The sequence below is a fragment of the Macrobrachium rosenbergii genome, chromosome 36 (genome assembly GCF_040412425.1).
Source record: "Macrobrachium rosenbergii isolate ZJJX-2024 chromosome 36, ASM4041242v1, whole genome shotgun sequence".
In the NCBI taxonomy this organism is placed as follows: Eukaryota; Metazoa; Arthropoda; class Malacostraca; order Decapoda; family Palaemonidae; genus Macrobrachium; species Macrobrachium rosenbergii.
Window position 1 is genome coordinate 29,194,770 of NC_089776.1, and position 27,152 is coordinate 29,221,921.

The following is a 27,152-nucleotide window of genomic DNA, read 5'->3' on the forward strand; positions in this document are numbered from 1 at the left end:
GGAAGTACAAGGAAAGACCTGCTAGCTAGTGTGATTATATTACTTTAGCTATAAGGAGTCAAATATAAGTTGGCCAGAGTTGTTTGCATACATCATGCAAGCTATAAAAATACTAGTATTTTAATACTGCGTGGGTTATTCTCCTGGCTATAAAAATGCAAGACCATGAAAAATACATAGTTGACTTAGATATGCTCTGCTAAATATAAGAAATAAAAGAGGTGAAAACTGTCGATTAATTTAGCAATTACATACAAGAAAATGAAAATACCTGAAAATTAACACTGATCTGGGATTCCAGAAGCGAGCCTTTCGACACCTTTGCTAATCTGCGGAAATCACAGAAAGAAAAATATCGATTGGCTTGACTGTCCACGCATGGCTTACGTCAAAAACGAAATAGTGATACCTGACTAATCATTTTCTGTCATTAATATGATGCCAGACTACGAAGATGATAACCGTAGCCACATCAATCGAAACAAGTTGCTGTGCTATGTCCATCTCCTCTAGCTCTTCAAGTCTGTGCACTGCTTCTTAAACGGCAAAAAACCTGTCTTTTATGCTGAGTGCATCGTTTTTAATGCGAAAATACTGATAATCCTTTATTATATCAAACCCTGTTCAATACACACACACTCAAAGGATTTCTCTCTTTTATTTAATAAAATTTTTAGATTCCACTAAAGCACAACACAGTCACATACAGATCAAAGGATTTTTTTCCCTTTTACATCATTGTATTTCGAAAATTTTAGGATTTGCACTTCAGTTCAGCCTTTCGTAGAAGGTAAAACACACACACACACACACACACACACACACACACACACACACACACACACACACACACATGGGCGCGCGCGCCACTGATTTTACTGAGTGTGGATCTGCAATGTGCAGTTCTGAGGTGTTCTGAAGCACTTGCTGGCAGGTTACGTCAGCCTCGTCTGTCTCCAGTCAATACTTACTTTTCCTATCAGCAGCTACCACACTCATGGAATGGAATGGAATATGTGATTTAAGCATAAAGCCAAGCACTGGGGCCCATAGGGTCATTCAACGCTATGATGAGAATGAATGAAAATGGAAGTGATATAAATAATGAGTTTATAATAGACATTCTAAAGGTCACTGTTAAAAAAGGCACAAGTGAGAGCCGACTCCCAAATGTCTGCCCCCTTCCGTACCCCACATGGGTGGCACAACACGATTAGAGTGGCCCAAGTGTAAGCCAAACCCTCTTGCTAGGACCGAGGGTATTACATCATCCCCAACCTAATCGTATTATGGGAAAACCGGATAGAGTGACAAGAGTCCTATCCCCAGAACCAGACACCCCTGGAAATCGTGGCCCAGCCCTGCTGTAAGGTATCGCGGTATTTCTGTAATTTAATTTTGTAACAGCCTTGTGTGGCCTGTTTGTTTGCAGTACCTGCACTCCTGTGATTTTGTTTTGCCGGTGCAAGGCAACGTTTGCCGCCAGCTCTTTTGCAGTGTCAGCCAGGTTTACGGCAGCAGCAAGTCAGGTTATAGCAGCAGAGAATCGGTTTCTCGGCAGCAGAAACAGGGAGTCCTTTGGATGGGCGGCAGGTATTGCCTACCTGTTGTTTTTGGCGGGAGGTGGAGGACCTCTTCGTCTGTTAGTGTGACAGCTTCCCTGATGGCAGCATGAGGATGTTTCGATGGCTCAACCGTGGCCATCTGTGTGAGGATTTGTTCCTTTGGCAGCAAATGGCTGTCTCGGCGACTAGACCGGGTTTATCTGCTTTGTGGAAGTGCTCCTGTTCCACAGCCAGTGGCTGTATCGATGCCACGACCGTGTTCGTCTGTTTGTCTACATCCTCGTTGACAGTGGTGACCGTCACGACTACTCTTCCAGTTTGTCTCTTTTTATGGTGTGCTGCTTGGGTGTTGTTCATTTTACTGCGGTTATTTATTAAACTGCTAGATTTTTTGTTTGTTATGCTGTAACATTTATTTTACTACTACTGTATCATCTGTTATGCTGACTGTTTTGTATTATGCTGCTATTGTATTATTTGTTAATGTTATGCTGCCTTTGAATTGCTTATTGAACTATTTAAGATTGAATTATTTGGGTTTTGATTGTTGCTGCCTTTGTTATTAATTCATTATCTGTATGTTTATTTGATTTGTTTGTAACTGGACCTGACTCACTTGTACATTACGTATATTATTTTGTATATATAATTAATCTTAAGGTTGTAGTTTGTGGTTTAGTTCTGCTCCTTCTTTGCTTGCCACCTTTTGTCAGTCATTCCAGCCCAATTGCTTGCTTTCGTTTTGAACCTGCTGGTCTCTGAAAGACGAGATCATTATACCTGCAAAATAGTTCCGCCCTTGAGCTATCAATCTGATATCCCTCAGGTCCAAACGTTATCGGGTAGTTGTTGATCATACCACAGTTCCCACTGTTTACCTTCAGATATAAACCCAGTCCCTGCTATGATATCTTTTGCTATTTATCAGGTCCAATAAATTTTACCAAAGGTGGAAAGTTCTACAATAACTTTAATATATATGACTCCTTGGCTCGAACCCAGGAAAAAATTCCAGGGGTTCAAGAGACCCCCCTCATCATGTCAAGGTGGTCCCATGTTGAGGGGGCACAATCAGAGTGTAATCCCTTATATTTTACTCCCACTTATTTCACAGACTAGTGCATTGGATTATACTTAAAAAATAAACAATAGAATGCTGGATAAAATCAGTCTAGCTCAAGGTCACTCACACCACCTTAATGAATAGATTCCTGTGCTGGCTCAGGAAGGAGTGAGGTTATGCTACTACGTGACTATGCTGACGCCATATAATGGAAAAAGTTGGGCTGGAGGGAGATTTTATAACTCTAGGTATTTCAACTGTGAACAGAAAATGTGAAATTTCTGTCCAGTAACTTTTTCTTTCGGCAACAAGAAGTGGTGCGTATGTAGCCGTTAGCTGGATCAAGCCCGTCAATGATTGTTTACAAACGCCAATAATCAAAACCCAAATGGGAACTGCATTAGGATGCCAAGAACTGCACAGTCTGAACTGCAGTCTACATAAGACAGTAAAGCTTCAACAACAAGTACAAGTACCTACTTATGATGCAAGCACTGCACACCACACCTATATCCATAAAGGAAAGAAACGCAAACTCAAACTCATTTCCTAAATACTACCAGCCTCAACCTGTAATTCAACATAATTACCATAAATATTTTTTTTGCATTTTCTCAATATACAGGGTTTTAATCATACCATTACTTCTACGCATTCTTTGCTGCTTTAAGTACTGTCAAAACTCCAGTTCGGTCTTGGCTTTAATCTATGGCCCATAATTATTGTCACTGCTACAATTGGATTTTCTTTATAAAACTCTACTTTTGACTGAAACTGCATATAATGTGGTACCTAGGAGATGATCAGTCCACTCAGGTCTTCAAAACGACAATCAGCCTACCAAGATTATGCAATCCCACCCCTCACTATCCTTCACAACAACATCCTTTTTAAGAATTGTTTTTCATAACTTAAACATTTCAAAACTGATTTAAGGGACTGAAAAAAAATTCTCTAAAAATCAAAATGGACTAAACAGTTTATGGAGGATGTTTTCAATGGGTGATTTCCAAGGTAATGTTAGGAAACCAAAGGTCATAGCAGGTTAGATGTGATATGTACTGTACACGATAGTTACAGCCAGGTACTATAGGAAAAGTAAAAACAGTAAGGTCTGCTTATGCTATGTATTATTAGTTACAGAAAAACTAGGTTAGGTTAGGTTAGATAAGGTAAGGATGGTAAGGCTGAATAATTTCCTTTAGCTGTAACATTTTGGTAGTTGAATTTTTCAAGTTGTTTATTATATAAATACCTCTCTATTAGATAGCTTTTACTTCTGCGCCAGCGGGAGTTCGACAGATTAAAACGAAAAGTGAGAATACTAATTTTTCTAAGAATATCCTTCTTCTACCCATCTACTTCCCCCATCCCCCACCAGGGGACTAATAGGTACAAACACTAATTGATGGCAGTCTACTTCTGTCCACTTTGAATGTGGGGAGGTAGGGAGGGCAATTTTTATAATGGAGAGGTATTTAAAAAAAAATCTTAAATTAAGTATTTACATTTTTTAAATGAGCCTTACCTCTCAATTATATAGCTGATTCCCACATTGAAAACAGGTGGTGGGCAAAGTGAAAATCATCCGACGTATAAATGCTACTTAGTAACAAAATATTTGTACTGAAGTGTTTGTTTTAACCAGTGAATTCAATATATAGGTTATTAATGCCGCCTTAGGAGGATTGTCACTCAGGTACGAGATTCTCATCATGAAGATAGCTGAGGTCTCTTTGGAGAATGCCCCCTTCAGCAGAAGGGGGGTTAGGGTTACTGTGCCAAAACCCTACAGAGCCAATGATGGGTAACTAACAAGTACATATGTGCAAAAAGGTATACTTCTAATACTCAACACTGAGTACCTCCAAGCTTTCCAAAAACCACAACCAAGTTTAAAAGGCAGCAGACCAAAAAGACGACCTATCAATTCGGGACATAATATTCCTTGCATAAACCAGAGGAGTTAATGCTCTGTCATAATCGTATTTAATCTCTGCACCATGAAGATAAGCCAAAGCAAGTACAAGATTACCATGCCACTGACTTACTCCCATATCTTATCCAAGGATAAGTTTGCAAATCTAAAATTTGTAGCCATTGCATTTCTATTCTTAGGAAACATCAGTTTTCATATACTCAAGATAGAACCTTTTACAGCAGGTTTAATTCTGTTAGTGCAATTCCAACAATCCTTACAGACAGTACTGGACCCCAAGGAGTCATGTTCCTCAAGCCCTAGTGATTCCAGGTTAGGTAAAGATACTGTTGTAGGTAAGGGCCCAGCCCAAAATAAGGCAAAGGCCTATCTTATCAAACTAAGATCGTGGGTCTCTAACTCTTTAGCTGTGTCTAAGGCTACTATGAAGTTTCCATTGAAACTTCCTTACTAGGAGATAGTTCTAAATGGTTCAAAGGTTGACAAAATAATGAACTGAAGAACCATATAAACATTCCAAAATAAAGTACGTAGCAGAGATCTGGGAAACTCCACTAACACCTTGAAAAACAACTAGATTTCTTTGTCCTCAGACAAGCCTATAGTCCAAGCCAACATGGCCCTTAGCCTTAAAAACTGCTACAAGAAGTTTCTTCATGTTTGAGAAACAACAGAAACCTAACCATGTTGTTTATAGAGGTATCGGTACTGGAAAAAAACCCTTAACATGGGACCATGACTCACCTGGCCACTGGTGTTGGAAGAATAGATTAGTAGTTCTTTCCCAGCACTGATAATGGCATTACTGCGAGATCCCGCCTTGAGCTCACCAGAACCATGGACCATACCAGGCAGTCATCTGTAGCTTGTGGGATTGTGATGAAAACTTTTCATCTCTTGGTTGCTTCCGTCCATCACTGAAAGAACTGGAAACCCAACTTTCCCTGGTCACAAGGGGTAATCAATGCCAACAGACAACTTACAAAGTTGCCCTAATACACTGATGACTTCCTGAAACTTAGCAGGAGTAGGAGAGGCATTACAGTCTAAACCTATCAAGGGAACAGCATGGTGTTCCTGCCCAAGCTAGAGGACCTTGCACTGGTAAACTGAAAATTGGTAAAAAGACGACTTCCTTTAGTCTCCTACAGGCCTATGACAGGGGATGCCCACAGCCCACTGACTGCAGCCAGCCTTTGGATGTTGAGTACCTTCCATTACTATTACTTATCTCAGTGACCGAGTACATCCACTAAAATTTTCTTAATGAATAATTACCTCCAGCAAAGGTAACAACTCAGAATGGGGTTATTTGTGCTAATTTGACCAAGTATCAGAAAAGGGGGGTTAAAGCAATTAAGCATAGTAGTGCTCGCTACTCCTTAAACATAAAATGATTATCATCCTCTCCAAGAGGTTTACTCTGAGTACATTCTAATTGCCCTATATGGCAGAAGTGTCAAACTCATTATCTTCAAATAATGACCAGTCTGCATTTAACAACCCTGAGAGGGACAAACCTCAAGATAGATATTTTTTTCTCAACCTAGGTCAGGACCAAAAGACTAGTACTGTATCTTCAATGCAAAAGTCACTTGTAATTCTCTTACCATATCATAGGTCCTACAGCTACCAAGAGAGGGTTTAATTGCTTCCAGAGGTTTTTACTAAAGATTCAAACAGCTTTGGAGGCATAAACTAAATCCATCAAGTGTCCCAAAAAGAGTTACAGTGTACCAGGCACCTTAATTATGCCCGACCTAAAGACCTCCTGTGGTCCAGGTTGTAAGCAATGTCTAGTATAGCATTATCTATAACGTAGTGGGACAAAGACCTAAAAAAACTCTAATAGCTGGAACTGACAGCATTTAGAGTAACCAGGAAACTAATAACTTAATGAAGTTGCCTATTAAGGTGCATGGTCAGGAAATACCTCCAGCTCAACTCCAGAAGAGAATAAATAATCACTTTCTCTGAAACCATTGGTAGTTAAACATCTTCTCAATTTTAGGATAGATCCTCAGTCCACACCAGACAAACCTCAATCTAGCACAAGATGGTTATGGTGTATGCGTGAACATCTGAATCATGTGGAAACTTGTAAAACTTTAGCGAGTGGAAGTTTTAGAAGAACTTTAAGTATGAGTTGTATGGAAAAATACTAAAGAGGTAATAGAACCCAAGATCATTCCCCCTAAGACACTCAAGGTACCACTAGGAACATCCTATATTCCTTGGATTCTTTAAACTTAATAAGTATCTCTCCTCCAATCATAAAATTAGAGATGTAAGGTTTCATAACCAACTGATATTGATGAAAATGCCCACCAAATCAGCCAGAAGGACTAAGTGGAAATTAAATATTGGTAACTTCAGTTCCAGATGCCTAATATGCTTACATTCAGATTTATTAGTTCTTCAAGAAACTGACATAGCTGAAAATTCAGAGCCATTCTGTATGCAGAATACTACTCTTCTTGTTAGCTGGTCCCTTTATGCACTGATCCTATCTAGAATAACTCAAGGAAAAGCCACAATCTTCCCTGCTTCTGTCCAAAGAAGGATCTTTCCTATTCTGAGTAAAAAGGAATAAACAATAATGACTACATCTAGTTGGATACAGGAAAATACTTAATGATGTCATAAGTATATATATACATAATGTATAAATATAAACCTACACAATATGTACATATACCTACATATGTGTATCAATATACTATATGCATATGTATACCTAAAGAAGAGATATATATATACCTAAAGAAGGGAAGATGGTTGGTTTGTCTGATAACATTGTTGCTTATGCTCTACCTGACATACATACCGCTTAAAATTCCTCTGATTGCTAAAAATTTGGGATTATAGGTGTAACAGACCTAAACCAATACCAGTTAAACTCCCAAAATTCTAGATCACCCATGATCATGCCTAAGACGTATGCTGAGGCATCCAAAGGACTGGATCCTTCTTCCAGTGAGAGCTTAAATTACCACCAAATCTGATAAGAGACCACCCGTTGACCCATGTTCAGGTAACAGGAAAGAACCCAAGCTTGATTCTTTCCAGGTCAAAAACTTCCCAAAATCATATGACCTAGATGAGAAGACCTCTGGTTCACTAAAAAGAAGTCTTATAAGGATTGACAACCCCTTAGAAGTGATCAGTGGCGATAAATGCTGCAAATAAAGGCGAAACTTCTCCACAAGAAAACCCTGAAAAGTGAGAATATCTTTAAATCCAAAATAAAAAAACCTTGCAGGGACTATTCCCCAATGCTAACCCACCTATTTGGAAAGAGAACGTTAGATTACAAAGTAGTTCTTTCTCTCCAATATGGCAGCAAGAAGGAAATATCTTAAGAGAGGCTCCCTTTACATGAACTGCATTACAGCCTTGAACATAGACAAGCCACAGCTCAAATGAAAGTTCTATTACCACAAAATCATATGTTAACCTAACCTAACAGAAAGTAAATAACGTCTTCAAAAAAATTGCGTCCACTTATACACTGGTTGTATATCAGACACCTGATTCATCAATCAACAGAAGAACAAGCAATTCCCCTTCCACCACAGAAAAGGCAGGACAAGTCTTAGCTATCAAAGGTACGCCAGAAAAACAGGGCGAAGACTACCACGCTCGATAGCATAACAGCAGCAGTTTATTGCTGTTTACTAACAGAGCCTCCCCAAGTGGATAACGAGTCAAAACTAAATGTTGAAACTACTAATAGCCACCACCTGTTACTTAAATGCAAGCCAAAAACAATTGCGCATGCCGAGTTTCTCTATAGGCAGGCAAAGTCGAGGAAGAGTACCAGCACAATCGGTAGACGTGCAAGTGAAAGGCATACAGGCAATATGCCCACAATGTATTAGTGCAAACTAAAGGTGCCCCGGTGATCAGCGCACAGGCCACATGGACACAACAAGTCATAGGATGCATGAGTGAGGCATACAAGCCATAGAAGCTCACACGATAACACAATCATGGGTGTGCAGGCGCAAGGGGCGCACATGAAAGGCATATAAGCCATAAATGCACAAGCGATGGGATGGGCAAACCAAAAGACATGTATGGCGTGCATGCAATATGTGTACAAACCATAGGCGGGGCAAGCAATAGGTGCGAATAAGTGAAAAACGGAAGGTGTAGCAAATGGATAAACCTAAGGTGAAAAACATGCATGACAGTCTAGGCTTCTCACTAGAACCTAACTGATACTTATACTTAGACAATAGGCAAAGTCAAGGGTATACTACAGAGCCAATCCAATGTGATAGGTGTATAAAGTCACAGGATAAAAGGCAGAAAAAAAAGGGTAGATCAAGCCGCTGCAATAGGTTGACATTTTCTATAGAATACTTGTGAAAAAATGCAAGTCACAGGACTGTAAATTACCTTAAACTGTAGCAAGTGGGGATGGGAATTGGGTCCGTTAAACCTAAGCTGCTGATGGATCAAAACTGCAAAGACAGTTATATATGTCATTATCGAAAAACCGTAAAAATAAGGGAATAAATGGCTGAAAAAATCCACATACCAATACTGCATTCCAGGGAAACCAAAGATCCAAGTCTGAGAGAGGTTTTTTGGCTCACCTCAGAACCTAACATTGTTTCACCCAGGTGGAGAACTTATACTTAGACAATCCTTTTTGCTCAACTGTTTTATAAAGCAAACGGTAACTTTCCGTTCAACAAGGCATGATTTTACCTAAAAATACTACAGACCAATCAACACGGAAAAATTAAAGAAGGTCTTGAAAAAGTGACGTTAACGGAGACATATTTTGTAAGTGGCCAGTAATAAAGTCAGAGGATAAAAGTTACAGAAAAAAAAAAGTTAATTTTGGCCGGTAATAGTCACACGGAAAAATTCACAAAATTTCTTGGGAGTCATTGTCATTACGACATTTACAATGTTTTGTTCATGTTTTTATGGTAATCCCCAAAGGCCTTGTTATACACATGCTGCACAGGTGGATACATACAGAGTTAAAACCCTTGGGGGTCACTATCTAAGGAAGATTACTGAGACTTTTTTTTTTCTGTGACTTTTTCCCTGGATTCCAGGAGGCAAACGCCATGTTTGAGATGTACCTTTTGTGCAGTACCTTTCCTTTTGCTGAACCAGCCCTGGTTTTCTGCCATGCCCATAAGTTAGGTTAGGAGTTGACGTTTTTCAGTGTTGCTTTTGCTTGCTTTTATGAGTTTAGGTTATTTTGGCCAGGTTAAACACTCCCAGGGAAGTACTTTGCAGGTGGGGGAAACGACCGACAAGATTATTTTCAAGTTCTAAGAAAATTATATGGTTAGCAAAAAAGTTAATTTTTTCACACGGAAAAGTTCACAAAAGGCATCCCACTACAATGTTTTTTAGTTTTTAGGAGGCCTTGGAGCAATGCACAGGAACACATAGGCTACAGAGTTAAAAACCTTGGGGCTGACATGTCCTGGTTCCTTTCGATTCCCAGCAAACGAGGGAGAGAGACAGGACTTGCCAAGGGCAAGGTAAAAAGTGGGGACGTTGACCGAGATTTCTTCCAATAGCTTTAAGGTAAAGGCAACCCAAACTTACCTAAATTTATTCTTGGGAGGGCGAAGGACAAGGTAATAAAAAGTGGGGCGTTGAATCCGATAATAATAATAATAAATTTATTCTTGGGAGGGTAATAATAATAATAATAATAATAATAATAATAATGAATGACTCCATCCTATCAAATCTAAAGCCCCGACTCGATGGAAAGTTCATTTGGAGTAACAAAACGCAGCTAAGTAGCAGAGGACCTAACCAGTTACTAAATTGTTAAGCAGAAAATACAGGCATCCTTTAACTTCGTCTTACTAGTATTATCCTCAAAAGTGATTCTACAACCTAACAAGTTCTCTTCGTTCACGATCAATTGCCGCATTTCGTTGTTACGATTCATTTAGTTATCCAATCATAACTTTTCCCTCAGCAAAACATATCCTGAGGTAATAAAACTGTAATAATGCCCATTACGGCAACTCTTACCTTATAGGATCGTACCGAACGAATTTAAAAAATAATAATATAAAATAAAATAACAAACCAACAAAACAGACCCGGCGACAGCAGTAGTAGACTGCCAGGTCGCAGCCGGCCATTAGTGTTTGTACCTATTAGTCCCCTGGCGGAGGATGAGGGAAGTAGATGGATAGAAGAAGTTTATTCATAGAAAACCGAGTGTTCTGGTTTTTGTTTCAATCTGCCGAACTCCCACTGGCGCGGAAGTCAAAGCTATATACAAGTAATAGAGAGGTAAGGTTCATTTCAAAAATCAAAGGCATTATTTCTGTGCAGCTATGTGTTCCCATCTTGTTAATTATATAGATTTTTATTTTATATCACTTCCTTTGTCAATGAACACTCACCGATAGTTGTGTTATTTCAATGAAATGGTAATTTGTCACCCAGGACCAAATTTCTATTTAAATTGGTTTTTTGGATTGATTGGTAATACGCTTATGCAAATATCATGAATGATTAAATTAAGTGACACAAATACAAAACATATGCATGGATTAATATATATATATATATATATATATATATATAACATATATATATGGTATATATATATATATATATATATATATATATATATATATATATATATATATATATATATATATATATATACATATGTATACTTATTAAACACCTCCTATCTATTTGGATAAACTCATCGTATAATGAACAATTATTTACACTTATGGTCTCTTAACGTGTGCTACAAAAGCTCCTTCTATCTTTTATGAATACACTGGAAAATATTAAGCCCTCAGTCTCTTATTATGACTTTTAATTGATTATCGACGTTCTTACGTATAAATGCATCGTCGTGATCACTGCGCACAAAAGCACAATTAAAGCGTATCACGTATCCAAACATGATTCTTCTTTTGTTAATTTATACTTGTAACTTGCATTGCAGTCAAAGAAAGAAAACTAAATTTCTTGTCACCGACTGACGAAGCTTTTCAAATTCAAGAAGAAATTAAGATTGTTACTTTTTCACATAAATAAGTAACGTGAAAATGAGGTCCAGTATTATGTGAAGTTTCATTACGTAGAGTTTACTTTTTATGAACATCAAAATATTTAATATAAAATGAAATGATATTTTAGAAATGATAAAATGACTTGAAGTTTTACTGCACAACAGATTTTGTTTCAGGCCTTCAGTATTAAATATTACATAAGGAAATGAGGTGAAGACAAGCTTGCTTCATGGATGGACCAGTAACCGACCTGTTGCTTCTAGTCGCTAGTCAACTACGGAGCGACCTTCAGACAAACAAAGTTCTCATGATATATCGTTTTATGATGGACGTTTCTTCGTTAGGTGGAGTTCTGTTATATCTATCTTCAATACAAGAAACTATATCACATGTAGTCTTCAATATTAGAATTTATATGTAGTTAACTGTTAAATTAGTCTTTCTGAAGAGTGTTGCTGTTCCAGTACCATAAATATATAGAAAGAAAATATTCAAAATCAAAGCTTAAGTCTTCACTTCCAATTCTTTTCTGAAATATTTGTACTTCAACACATTTGTTTTACCTTGTTTCAAAATGAAGGCCTTATGCTCGTTGCATTTTCCCCTAACGTCTATCTCGGTCATAGCTTCAAGTCTTCTAGTGCAAAATTACAATCCCTCTAATTGAGTTGCATATATTTTTATATCTTAATGCATAATAAAAAAATTATGACAAACAGCTTGCGAGGAAACTGAATTACTAACTCATTTAGATATGTGTTTTATAACAAACTGATAAAATGAAAAACCTTTTTTTTTTTTTTTACTTCATCCTATTTCACTTTTACTGTATATAAGAAGAACTCCCTCCCCTTATATCTTAATGCATAATAATAAAAAATTTTGACTAACAGCTTGAGAGGAAACTGTATTACTAACTCATTTAGATATGCGTTTTATAACAGACTGATAAAATGAAAAGGATTTGTTAAAAATTCATCCTATTTCACTTCTACTACAAGAGGAAATCCTTCCCCTTTGCTTTCATCCTTACCAGACTGTATGAGGCAATGGAATTAGTGAGAGAGCACCCAAATCGAGGCGTATTTAAAAAAAGACTTGCCCTTTGATCTGTCTGATAACTTCTTATCTTGACTTTTACGAGATTAACCTCAAAGACGCTCACGCTTCGGCGACTCAGCATTTTCTTACGAATTTTGGTCACTGGACGACTAGAGAGAGCACTGAGGGATTTGGAATACTTCAGGTTAACTTTTTTTTTTTATTGCATTATATGAAAGCCGCAAAACTGCTCTTGCCTACCCAGTGGGTAAGAAATAATTTCTCTAATTTTAGTGAGAAATGAACCGCTTGTAATTCAGAAACCAGCCTCGACATGATTTTATTCTATTCCTTGCCTTTGTTCTCTCTCTCTCTCTCTCTCTCTCTCTCTTCCACTTACACCTGATTTTCCTCCATTTTGGGATGAACTCCTTAAAGAGAGCCTTCTGAGAGTCTAGAAATGTGATTCACTGTTCTCAATGAATTATTTGATAGTGATATCTATGTTAAGAGAATCCTCTTTGTTCAGAGTAGTCTAGATGCTTTCCTGCAAAGGTCCACGTTTAATATTCTTTGAAAAGTCAGGAAATGTCATTTATGCATCATCATAACATCGGACAATACAGATATATGTTACTCTACTTAGTTTTTAAAATGACATTGAGCTTAGTGTCGCTCTTACTAAATGGATCTATGAAAAGTCCCATTGATATTTTATTGTACGTAGGACTTGCTACACCAGAGAAGTCCTACGATGTGGTCGATTGGCCCAGGATATGTCATTTGACCAGATATCAGGAAACTAAAGTTAACTTTGAATTACATTTCTAAGGCAAGATTCAGCTAATGAGTAAGTTAGTTGGTATAAGGAGCCTACCTTTTAAATCACTGTACATGTGGCCGAAAATAACAAAACAAAACAAAAGAATAAAGGCAAGTGCCGTATCCTGCAGTAAAGAGAGAATAATAGGTCTATTACGAAGGCGATAAACGAACATAATTTCTTTCCGCTGACTTCCTCCGAGAATTTACGAGGCGGAGTTCGTAAATATCAGATTGTGATATCGACGACTGTTCTCCTGTCGTGCGGATTCTTCTTCTCTACTCTACTTTACACCTTCCTTTCATCCTTAATTCTCTGCCGTTTTCCAACAGCTCCGTTTTCTATAAATTTGTCTTTTCTGAAGTTATTCTTTTCCCGTTTTCACATCCGTTAGCCTTTTTTCACTCATGGCAATAATATATGAGTATGCTTTTTCTTGAGCGAATCCCATTAAATCATGGTGGAAATTCGTTTTAGAATGGGTTAATCAAGCTTGTATATATATTTAAATATGCGAGTTTCATAGCTGAATAACTGGAAATATGAGATTAATTAATTTTTTTTTGTTTCAGTGGTATTATTAATCAGGATTGGCAAAACAAGTTTACTATGGACGACTTCGTTCCCTGTCTTTTTTTCATGTCAGCCGAGGTATGTGAGACATGACGCCAAATATTTTGGTTTTATGGTTATTATGTTTTTTTTTTTTTTTTCACATGAATTTTATGATTGCTATTAGACAAATCGATGCCTGTGTCATGATTTTTTGAAAGCGAGGAAATAAAAATAATCGTAATATATGCCAACATTCTTATTTTTGAGTCGAAAAAAATTTTCGATGGTGACAAATTCTGCGTTGAGACTCAGCCTCCCTGACCACCGCCTTATCTATAAAGGAATGCAGTTTGGGAACTGATCTCCTGACCCTCTCTTACAATACTGAAATTTTGGACGACGTGTGTGTTTCATTATTTATGATAAAAATTTGATTCATAATAATAGGCCTGAAAATCTTTACAGAAGTCGTAAGTATTGATGTTACTAAGGGAAGTACTTCATCTTGCAATAGCCGTAGGCCTATGTCTAAAAATTTCACACACATGAAAAAGATGAAACATTAAGATAGTGATGGCCACTGGAAATAAAAAAAAAACATAACAGTGATGACCTTTGGAATATTACACTAACATCCTTTAATCAAGTAACATATTACAACAATATGTATATACAAAAATCTGTTTAAGGGAAACTACAGGTAGCTTCTGTGACATACCAGTAGTATCAGTGGTTGTTTATGCACTCACGCCGGAGTTGACAAATAGCGCCAGATGCCGCCATTACACAATGTTGTCCGAAAAGTTTTGAAGTATGTTGCAATACATTTTTGAGTAAGTGTCCCACAGGGACCAAAACTCCTCAAATCTCATATTGGCCACAGAAAACTGTCTAGTCTAGCTACTCCGTTTCAGTAGATTTATTTTGATAAAATATTTTTTATCTAATCGTAGAAAAAGGAAACAATTAATAATTATCCTCTATTTGACCATTTATGTAATAATTTACTCCGCGTCGGTAAGAATGTACTTCCGGATCCTTACTGGGAGAGATACATACGAACATTTGTAATTTTGGTGTAATTTTGGGTTTAATCCAAACCAAAAATAATCATGTTGTGGTTGCCAGTTGCCACTACTGCTCGTCTCGTCATACGACAAATAAGGCTACTCACTACTATTTGTGATTTAAATGGAAAAATTATATAATATATGTAATAAATTTCATTCACCTGATAAAGTGTATTCATTTCTTATCTGATGTTTTTTTATTTATTGAAATACTGAAGAAAATATCTAAAATTACTGAAAATCATTCGGTGAATTTGTCATTGGAACAAAATTCCATAACTTGGTAACTTCCTATGCGCTAGCCTCTACCTTCTACCATAAGAGAAAGCTCATTTTCCTCGTGTTCGACATTGAATCCCACCGAAGGGATCCATTGCCCCGAAAACTTCGAGTAATTGTGATGACATAGACTTCATTAATCTAATTGCTGAATTATCTTCTTGACTGATGTATTTTTCATCTTAGATGTGAGACAAAATCGTTCCCCTAATTAAAGAATATCTGTAGAGGCGAGAGCAGTCTTCGGGTGTGACTCATTCTTTCGCAACTTCCGAAGGTTGAGAGGGACAGAGAACAATAGACTGAGCAGAGAAAGGCTTTCAGTCTTCGAAGCCTTTGTGATAAAAATAATACACGGCAGGAAATGCTCAGTATTGAGTGAATTATGAATACTGACCCAACGAGTAGTCCATGGGCTTATTCCTATTGCTTTTCCGTGGTTGAGTGTCTTATTAGAATTTGGAGGCGTAGGCCTAAAGGTGGCATCATCTGTAGCTTACAAGTGAGTTGCCATTGTTGAAGGAGTATGGTTCGATTGAATACCAAAAATATTTTCGGATCGGTCTATTTTTGTAGGTTCTGTTCAACCTTCGGAATTTTAAAAGAAAACTTATGGAATTTTGTTCAGATCACAAAAAAATGATTTTCAGTAATTTTAGATATTATTTTTTGGTATATTTTAATAAACAAAAACATGTCAGATAAGAAATGCGTATATTTTATCAGGTGAATGACATTTATTACATATATTATTATAATCTTTTCATTTAAATCACAAATAGTAGTGAGTAGTCCTATTTGATATGTGACTGTCGCCTATATACCTGGAGGTGGTTTAAGGGTTATTTTTGGTTTGGATGAAACCAATCCAAAAAATGTACATTTTCTGTAACTTTTGTGAACAGTTCTTCATTCATGGTACATGCATGTTTTTCCAAGAATGAAAACTAATAGATCTGCATAGTCTGAGACAATTCCAAATCTCATTTATCTTGTTGGTTCTCAACTCGCTAATCTCTAACGAATCTAACTACAACTCTGCATAATCGGGTCTATGCAATCACACCAGACCACAATATCTTTCTCTCACATTTAAGACGTCCCAGAAGAGAGCAGATATATCAACTCTAGGCACCTGACGTGGACAGTAAAGTAAAACCACTTTGCCTCGAAGTGGGAGTTCTCTCACTCTCTGGCGTTGTGAGTTGCTCTACACTGCTATACTTTTTAGGGTAGGTAGTGCCGTTAACTAACACCACAGTAACAGTCGAATTTCTAACAGAATGCCACAAGACCTAGACAACAGGGTTATGTTCTGAGCTGCATATTGGTGACGATGTTAGAATACGAAATTAATATTATAGGCTGATGTTTACTTCTCGATAAATTCGTGATATACTGACAAACGATCCTGATTTTTTGCTTGTTTTACCTCATTAATAAGATGAAAAGCAATATAATGACAGTACAACTTTGCATTGATGAATATTCATGGTGTAGGTAGATTTATCCTCAAAATTTTTTCGAAGTAGTAACGCGAATGAAAAACATTATTTGACCTTTAACCTTTTTCGGCTTCTCCCCCAAAAAATGTAGCAACTTCTCGGTAAAGTGATGAAATAATTACAGTAAATTTATTCTCAAGTCTGCAACAACATAGTGGAAGTAACAAATGAGTTCCCTTATTTATCCTTAAATGTAAATGGCACACATATCTCAGTTTCCACCTCCATAACAGAGAAATTCAAAACTGTAAAGAAGACCTCGATCAAAGAAAGGTGTCTCGATAAGTGTAGTGGCCTCAAATGGACGTTTGGTACATATAGGCGTTCGGGAATATCTATTTTATGTCTATGAGATCATCACGGAAAAACGGAAATTATGATATCTCTCTCTCTCTCTCTCTCTCTCTCTCTCTCTCTCTCTCTCTCTCTCTCTCTCTCCTGTTCGAGAAATTAAAAGAGATCTTATTAGAGCGAAGTTTTTTACATTTCTCCCCTTACAAATCGACGGACAACACTCCAAATTGGCAGCTAATTGTGTTTCGTTATAGCAAAATCATATTGCTGTAATTGGTGCAAACATTTTTAGCTGTAAGCGCAAGTACATACAATGCCATTTTATACTGTACGCATACGTATAAATGTTTTGAAGAAAAAAAACTCTACGTAAATGGCCAGGAGATCTTTCTTACAATAAAACTTATCGAAAATTTACTGGTTCAAAGACAATTATGATCGGATTCCTGTTTTTATCATTACAATGTTGTTCGAGTGAAATGTATATAATTTTAATAGCTATGTATTTATATAGTATAATGAGCGTGACGTAATAAAAAATAATGTCTACACAGAAGAGGCTCCGTAATATGACATACTAAATACAGATCCGGAAGCAATTTCCCTAAATTGCAAAGGCAAACAATCGCTGGGAGGTATGACTTCAAGCTACAAACTATTTTAATTACGCTGCAGGCCCTTCCTTCCTTCTCGGGACTATGTTCAGACAAGCGAAACCGTCTCTTGCCTGAGAGAGAGAGAGAGAGAGAGAGAGAGAGAGAGAGAGAGAGAGAGAGAGAGTTTCTCACAGCCGAATATCATGACAGTAATATTGAACCACGCATGACTTCTAATGCATCATATTTTTGAACTTAGTATTAACAAATAAAAAATGCGGCGAATTTTCTTCGGCGCAATCTAGTTTTCTGTACAGCCGCAACAGCGTATAATCAAGGCCACCGAAAATAGATGTATGTTTCGGTGGTTTCGGTATAATGCTATATGAGCCGCGGCCCATGAAACTTATACCACTGCCGGGTGGTGGTCTATCCTATATCGTTGCCAGAAGCACGATTATGGCTAACTTTAACCTTAAATAAATAAAAACTACTGAGGCTAGAGGGCTGCAATTTGGTATGTTTGATGACTGGAGGGTGGATGATCAACATACCAATTTGCAGCCCTCTAACCTCAGTAGCTTTTAAGATCTGAGGGAAATGCTGAAGCGGACTGTGCGCCAAGGGAGATTTGATTCCTTTTTGAGATGGTTCAGATGCTGTTTCAGTGTATGTGTGTGTGTGTATGCTATTTTAGTTTTCTGAAAAGAAAACTATTGTGCCGGCTTTGTTTGTCCGTCCGCACTTTTTCTGTCCGCCCTCAGATCTTAAAAACTACTAAGGCTAGAGGGCTGCAAATTAGTATGTTGATCACCCATCCTCTAGTCATCAAACATACCAAATTGCAGCCCTCTAGCCTCAGTAGTTCTTTTATTTTATTTAAGGTTAAAGTTAGCCGTAATCGTGCTTCTGGCCCGTGGTTAAAGTTTCATGGGCCGCGGCTCATACAGCATTATACCGAGACCACCGAAAGATAGATCTATTTTCGGTGGCCTTGATCATACGATGTACAGAAAACTTCGGCGTATTTTTACTTGTTTTCTTCTTTCACTAAACAAATGCTTGCTTCTCGACAGCGTAATAATCAGGTAAGGAAAACTTATCGGATTCGGTGGATTAAGAATTCCCTTAGCGTAGAGGATTCACGAGTTTATAATTTATTTAATTTGTCAAAAATCAATAGTGTTTTTGTAGTTTCAGACTCAGCAGCAGGAGGGCATCCGCGTAAATGGATAGAATGCTATAACTCATCCACTTGGGCTTGAAGCAAAAAGTAGGTCCTCTCCAATATCAAATCTTTTTCAACAGCATCGCTGAACCGCTTTAGATGAATGGAACGTTAAGAAAACAGACAGGTAACTTGGCTAAATAACAAAAGCAAGTCAGAATACAAAACAGATGTTACAATGGTTGTAGTATTTAACATATTGAAGATGATTTATCACGAGATATCAAGTATCGACTAATTTACTTTCTTAGCAATTTTTGATACACTTATGAAGGTGTTATGTTGTCACAACTTAAGTTTTACTTTTTGTTTATTTCCTGTAAACTGCGAATTGTACCTGAGAAAGAGAGAAGATGGTATTTCAAGAATATAATAATTTTATTTTTTCTCTCTCTCTCTCTCAGTTCCTCGTTGAACGAGTCGGTAGAGTTCTCGGCTAGCACTCTGCTAGGCCCGTGTTCGAGTCTCCGGCCGGCCAATGAAGAATTAGAGGAATTTATTTCTGGTGACAGAAATCCATTTCTCGGTATAATGTGGTTCGGATTCCACAATAAGCTGTAGGTCCCGTTGCTAGGTAACCAACTGGTTCTTAGCCACGTAAAATAAGTCTAATCCTTTGGGCCAGCCCTAGGAGAACTGTTAATCAGCTCAGTGGTCTGGTTAAACTAAGGTATACTTAACTTAACTCTCTCTCTCTCTCTCTCTCTCTCTCTCTCTCTCTCTCTCTCTCTCTCTTAAACTGAGTAGATATGTGAAATCGCAAGATTCCAGAATTTTAAGGAACAACATACTTGCGCACTGACAAACGAAACACGCTTCCTTACAACTGATTCTTCAAATCAGACTGTTTAGCGTACTCAGTGAGAGTATCCTCAAGAAATATTTTGATATTTGTGCAAAGTTAAAGGTCGAAGGGGGCAAGGCGACACGTAGATGTTGATTTAGTGATATGAAAGGCTCTTGAAGTGAACATTATTGATAATGGACGATATATTTTTACGCAGGACGAAAGAGTAAAGAGGACAAGTTCGGAACAAGTAAAAGAAAAATAAGTCTATTGTAAACAACAGAATTTAATGTTTAGGAAATGAAAAGAAAAGCAACGCCTGAATATAGTGAAAAAAGAAACCACATACCTGAGAAAACTACAAATATTGTCATATAGAGGAAGAAAAAGCCTTAAATATTGCTGAAAAGGAAGTGGGGTCACAGTACATAAAAATACGCGGCGACATTAGCAGCTGCGTCTGCAATTGATGTGACTGCGAGGAAAATGGCTGAAAAAATTTGCAGCCCACCATCGTAAGATAAGTACAAAGGACAAGCCAGTGCGAAAACAGCAGCTGATCAATACTGAAGTATTGCACAAGGAAAGATTGAATATTTCGCTAATGTACTGACTGATTATGCCAAGCAGAGTCCGTTCTTCTACAGTCAATTATGAGGAAGAATATTTCTCAGGAAAAAATCAAGTGTTTCACTTAACTGATGAAATGGAAATTATTCAGAAATGTTTCCACTCTCTGAAAAGATGGCATATGAACTTTACTATATTAACGAAAATTCTTTAGAGGTGTAAAATAAAGAAACATATGACTGATTTTGTTCTATCTGTAACACACCAGTCACTTCAAAGCAAATAAAAATCAATTTAATATATTTGAAAGAACTGAAAATCGAAAAACTAAAAATGAATGGTATTGGAAACCATTTGTACTTTTATTATGAATTATATACGTAAATTCAATGGAAAAATATTAAGACATAAATATGAATAATTTATTGGAAAGAATAAGATTATTGTGAAAAAACTGCAATTAAGCAACGGGAAAAACATTCCCTTTGCATTTAAGCTGACGTAAAATATTAATTGTAGGAAACTTGTAAAAACAGCCTATATTTTCTGCGCCAGAATCCATTCTGCTTAAATATCAATCATAACAAAAAATGCTATAATGACTTCATTATATCGTGGAAGAACGTCTTTTTAGGTTTCTGTAAAAGAAAACTATTGTGTTCGCACTTTTTTTCTGTCCGCACTTTTTCTGTCCGCCCTCAGATCTTAAAAACTGCAGAGGCTAGAGGGCTGCAAATTGTTATGTTGATCATCCACCCTCCAGTCATCAAACATACCAAATTGCAGCCCTCTAGCCTCAGTAGTTTTTTTTTATTTAAGGTTAAAATTAGCCATAATCGTGCTTCTGACAACGATATATAGGATAGGCCACCACCGGGCCGTGGTTAAAGTTTCTGGTCCACGGCTCATACAGCATTATACCGAGACCACCAAAAATAGATCTATTTTTGACGTCCTTGATTATACGCTGTAGCGGCTGTACAGAAAACTCGACTGCGCCGAAGAGACTTTTCGGTGCATTTTCTACTTATTTTTGTCGTTAATGATTTATATTGCTGTTTAACTAAATATATATATTCTCTTATTTTCTTCACTGGTTAGATGTTTATAATCAATTCAAAACTTCCATTCTCCATTATGTTCTTCATTCCTGGTCTAAAGTCTGGTTGTGTAAAAGCGCGTGATGAATACTGAATATAAATAAGGCAGTGTTGTCTAAGACATTTTCATAACGATGAAAAGCCTGTATTACCGGTATTACAGGCAATGAGGTCCTTCTCTATCTATTAAGAGAAATTTGAGTAGGAACTCAATGCTAAATCTATCAATAAGAGGATTATAGGAACATCCATTGCTACTGTTGAAACCACCTATATATATATATATATATATATATATATATATATATATATATATATATATATATATATATATATATATATATATATATATATATTATCAAAAGAAATTATGAAGGGAAATTTTGAGATAATAATGTTTGTGACATTATTTTCATAATATATTTAAAAATATACGAGTGTGTTTTTAACTTTTCCACTTCGTTACTTGAAAAATTCCCTCTTCTTTTTCAGTGATTTTAATGAAGAGATGTTTATGCTAACAGCATATATGAAATCATTTACAGAAAAGAAAATATATCAATTTAACTCTTCCTTCTTATTACCGTAGATTTCCAAATGCGCGATATGTCAACATAACATTCAGATTGCAAAGATATGAGGTGACCTGTTAATATTGCTGCGCAGAAACTTAATCAGAGAGAAGAAAAAGCTCAAAACTAGATTAATCTAGTGAAGACATTCGCAGTGGGGTGTCAGGTATTACGAAAACATTGTTGAGTAAAATAAAAGTTGACTGTGCATATCTATATCTGAGTGACTGCCGTGCATAAAAATTAATGATGCACTTATCATGGGATAAAATTCAACAATTTTTTTAGAAAGTGTTCCAAAGAACTTGAAAGGTATTGCCTTTTTTTTTAAATAGTAGATAAGAATACAGCCACGCACAGTCATAAACACACACACACACACACACACACACATATATATATATATATATATATATATATATATATATATATATATATATATATATATATATATATATATATATACATATATATATATATATATATAAATATATATATATATATATATATATATATATATATATATATATATATATATATATATATATATATATTCTAAACCAGAAAGTACATCAAATAAGAACGATACATATAGAGAAAAAGTCCTTGACGATTTTAAAGGGTTGAGACCAAATTCTCGACAAAAAAAAAAAAAAAAAACCCAGATACCAGACGAAAGGTTTCAATGAAAAAAAAAAAGAGAAAATACTGTGACATACTGCGAAACATTATTTGCAAAAATACTTTGAGACTGAGATTTTGATCAACTGATTTTAAAATGCTAGCACACTTAAAACTACGTCATAGCAATGGCATCCATATAATTCTGATTTATAAGTTATAACCTCGAGTTAATATAGCTTTTCCAAATCTTTGTCAGTCGAGGGCTTTTAAAAATCTAATGGTTTAATATAGGCCCTATGGCCATCCGTTTGCTTTTGAGCCTTGCTGTTTGCGTGGAAACTCTAATTAAACATTTCATGTAGAGATTCCGTGAGAAATATGTATTAATTTGTGTAACGATCAACCACAGTGTTATACAATTTGTTGGAATTAAGTAGGTCAGTTTGTATGTAACTGAAAATTTCAGTATTTTGTTGATACATCAAAGGTAGGAAATGTCACACAAATTACTGCATTTCATAATTGCTCTGAGAACAAATTGTCTCTAAAGCTTTCTCACAAAGGGGGGCAGGATGGGTTTTGAAGCCTTCATTTGAAACACTAGAGATGAAAAACTGACAAACTAAATTGACATTGAATAAATGTATAGATGTATATTCAGACACACAGAAACCCGAAAATTTGATCTACACACATAGAACTCACTAACCCTTTCAATGCAAAAGGTTAGAGGGAAACCTAGAGGTTATCATAAGCAAAGGCTAGCTTGCATAAATGGACTGTTAAGTCAACATTCCTCTGGAGTTAGCGTGGATACTGTATGCTATAGAGAGAAGTAGCTAACGTGGAATATGTGGCACAGAAATGCAAGGCTGGAAAATGTTGGGATACTTCTATTGGTCAAAATTAGCTTCAGTGAAAAGTGTTAGGAGGAAAGAGGAGAGAAAGGCCTAAGAGGACCTGGTTTGATGCCATGAAAGTGGAAGAAGAGAGGAAGGGCCTCGGCATAAAGGTCACGATGAAGTGAAAGAAAATGGTAGTGTCTCAAGCTAGTAGTACGAAGATATTTGCCCGTAAGGAAATGGGTTTCATGCTCAACTTGCTTACATCCTTTGACATTATGGAGTTTACTCTCCAAGTCTTTATTAAGAAACAAGAATCACTGCCCCCTCCCCTCCCCCGCCGCCTCTCTCTCTCTCTCTCTCTCTCTCTCTCTCTGTCACCTGGTGAAGAAAGTTGAATGGCTGCGATTCCTCAATAGTCTAGGATCTCTCTATCAGCAAAAGGTTTAACCTCTTTAGTCGATTGCTGTTGATAGCAACTACGACATGGACAAGGGGAAGGAAGATTATTATTAAAAGCAATAATGAGTGATCAGTGATGAGCTAACTCTAACTCTGCTTACTGATTAATGCTCCACATTTTCCAGAGCATTCGTCATAAAACCATTCGATAGTTTTCCCTAATTAATACTTCTCCCCAACTTAATTTTCCTGGTCAATGCCATTTCAAAATCCAATTCCTGTTGGTGTTTCCATCTCGTACTGACTTGATGTGAGGAGATGGTAATTAATTCCTTAGTCATAACTTAAGAAGTTTAAAGTAGTGGCTGTAGAAGTGACTTTCGAGAAAAGGAAAAATGAAAGGTTTTCGTCAAAAGAAATGATACACGTAACCACCAACGGTATTTCCCCAGATAACAACACTTCCATCATTTATAGCCTTACTTTCGTCTTTAATTCTATAAATCTTTTCATCATAAGCATTAGTGCTAATGATAATTCCCCCCTCGTGTTATTGAGGCAATTACATTTATCAAGAATACAATACGAATGTTCAATGAAAATCATATTTCACATTCATCTGACTCTCTTCGACACGAAAGGCGAGTGTGAGAGAGAGAAATGGTTTTATATATCGGCGCAAGTTACCTGATACTTGAAGTGTATACCAAAGTCTTTTATGGATAAATTTCCGTTTTACTTTAGCTTGAAAAAATGGGAGAAAATATATAGCATATTTTGTTACGGGGTAATAAATTATCACGAGAAGATTATCGTATATAATATATTCTTGTACTCAAATAACGCTGAACTAGCAATATATAATTTCTGAGCGCTCCATGAAAATGGTGCAACGTTCAGTGCAATAAAACGTTTGTTAGGAGCGCTGATCACAGGAGAGGGCGACCCAATGACCTCATCTAGCCCCAGATTTAAAAAAAAACAAAAAGTAAAGAAGGGTCTGGTATTAAGACGAAGGAAGCATCAAAACTTTGCCTCTCAAAAAACTTGACAATCATAAGGGTCATTGAACAGAAACATGAAAAAACAGAAAATTTAAAAGTTGTCAGCAGAAGAGGTGTAGTCGTCGCTGGACCATTATTCCAGGATTACCTATTCGCAAGCCCTTTTTTGCCTTATTGCCGCCAATTTCATTGTCATTAACGCCACTGTCATTTATAATCTCGATACTGATCACTCTTATCCTTGAGGACATGAATAGCTTGAAAGCTAAATTTCACAGGTCTATGCCTAAGATTGACTTTATTGCAGAAACCGCAAATAAATGTTACCTGTCAGTCTGACAAGAACCCTTCCTCTCTGCAGATAGATAAGTAAATAAATAAAGAAGCAAAGTTGATCTTAACATAAAGCAAAGTAAGACTTGGTTAATTCCATCAACGCCACAATCTAGAAAATTTCTGACATACGAAATCGGAAAATGCCATCATGAACCCTATCTAAAACTGGTATGAAATGCACTCACAATCATAACAGGAACGTGTGCTGCAATATACCTCCAGAATGATTGATTGATTGAATACAGAATTTAGGCCAAAGGCCAAGCGCTGGGACCAATGAGGTCATTCAGCGCTGAAACGGAAATTGACAGCAAAAGTTTGAAACCAGTTGCACTATGAATCTGTCGCTAGGAGCGGGTGGAAAGTAAGATGGAAGAACGAGAATATGGAAGGAGGTACAGTAAAAAGAATGAAAGGGGTTGCAGCTAGGGCTGCAAAGAACCTTAAGTAAAGCCTACAGTGCACTGCATGAGGCGCACTGACGGCACTACCCCTCTACGGGGAATATACCCCCAAAGCCCTCCAGAAGCATCAAGTCTTTTATTCTTCTGCATCACAGCAGTGTCAATCCAATCTGGGATTCGAGCATCTAACAGAACAAGAACAAGTTTGGGTGTAAATCATATGAATTACTCGTTATATAACTGGCCTGTATTAATGTCATATGCGAAAAGAGAGTGGATTACGTTTGTAAGTCAGCAATCATCAGTTTAACACCCTGTAACATTGTCTCCATGTAAGACAGGTTGGTTTTTGAGAACCGTACAGCATTATAAAAACCATTTCATATAAGAATACTCAAAACCTGGAATTGTAATTTGCTCTTATATATGATAAATACTGGGAAATTATATGACCTTCCACTGTCGGTATCAGCATCTCAAAATAAAAGAGAATCATAAGGAAAAATAAAATTGGTTAAAATTAGTTTACGCTATGACTCTTCTCCACTGAGTACTATTTATTATAAAAAAAATCTATGAATATAGTTAATTAAGTTTTCGTGGTACCATTTTAACCCTCCCTTTTCAATTAGATTACAGGGCTGTAATAAATGTTAGCACAATTCTGTTTTCTTCAAAATAGAAAATCACTTCGTCCGCTGTTGGTATTTTTCAATTCACTTTTAGACAGCTAAATCACCGTTCTTTAGCCGGGAGGGCCATTGCGTTTTAAACAAAAATTCCACGGGCATTGATCAGTTCGTGGTCCAACTTGGAAGGAGAGAGAGAGAGAGAGGGGGTTAAACTATGTAACATTTCTGGTATTTTATAAATACACGGATTAGGTAATATTTTTTGCTTAAATTATGAAGAAATTTCAAAAATAAATTATACATGGGTCCCTAATAGCAAGAGAACTAAATTAAATACCTAAATTAATAACCTTGTCAATGGGTGTCACCTTTTTTGGATTTTGTGCATCTTAATTGTGTAGCCTAGCCATACTCATATGAATTGAGGAGCCTTCCAAAATTATATTCTGTAGCAAGCGCTTAATTCAGCAATATATCATTATGCGTTATTTGTAATAATTGCTCTTTTTCTTTAAACTCCCATAAATGACCACTGAAGGTTTAAAATGTAAAAATTCATAATGTTTATCATTTCCCTGTATTATAGTCATTGGTTCCTCAGCCAAAGAATGAGAGGTCAAGTAAAAACGAGGACGTATTTGCCTCTCTCCGGCTCTCCTCCGGCAATGCATCGCGTATTCTTTAAACATAAAAAAAGATCAATAGTTTTCAGCTGTAAACAACAGCATCATTCCGTTCAAAAGACAAAAAAAGTGCGAACTTTTTTTCGAACTATTCACTTGATTAATTGGTTGATCAATTCTGTGGATTTTAATCGGTGGCTCAATTTATACGAGACAAGGCTAAGTACAAGGATTAAAGGCAGAAAAATTACTCTTATTTTTTAT

The 27,152-nt window shown here is 36.6% G+C and overlaps 1 long non-coding RNA gene across 3 annotated transcripts in view; it reads right to left on the minus strand.

Annotated features, from left to right (window-relative positions):
* Positions 1-27,152, minus strand: part of LOC136856525 (uncharacterized) — a 54,534-nt gene that overhangs the window by 2,612 nt on the left and 24,770 nt on the right. The window contains exons 1-2 of one of the 3 annotated variants that reach the window (XR_010858379.1): positions 10,592-10,716; positions 272-329 (exon numbers count right to left, since the gene is read on the minus strand). The exons of 1 other annotated variant lie outside the window; for it this stretch is intronic. This is a non-coding gene — a long non-coding RNA (uncharacterized lncRNA). Of the gene's footprint in view, positions 1-271; positions 330-10,591; positions 10,717-27,152 lie in introns of those variants that run through there. One more of the 3 variants, XR_010858380.1, reaches the window with a different exon arrangement.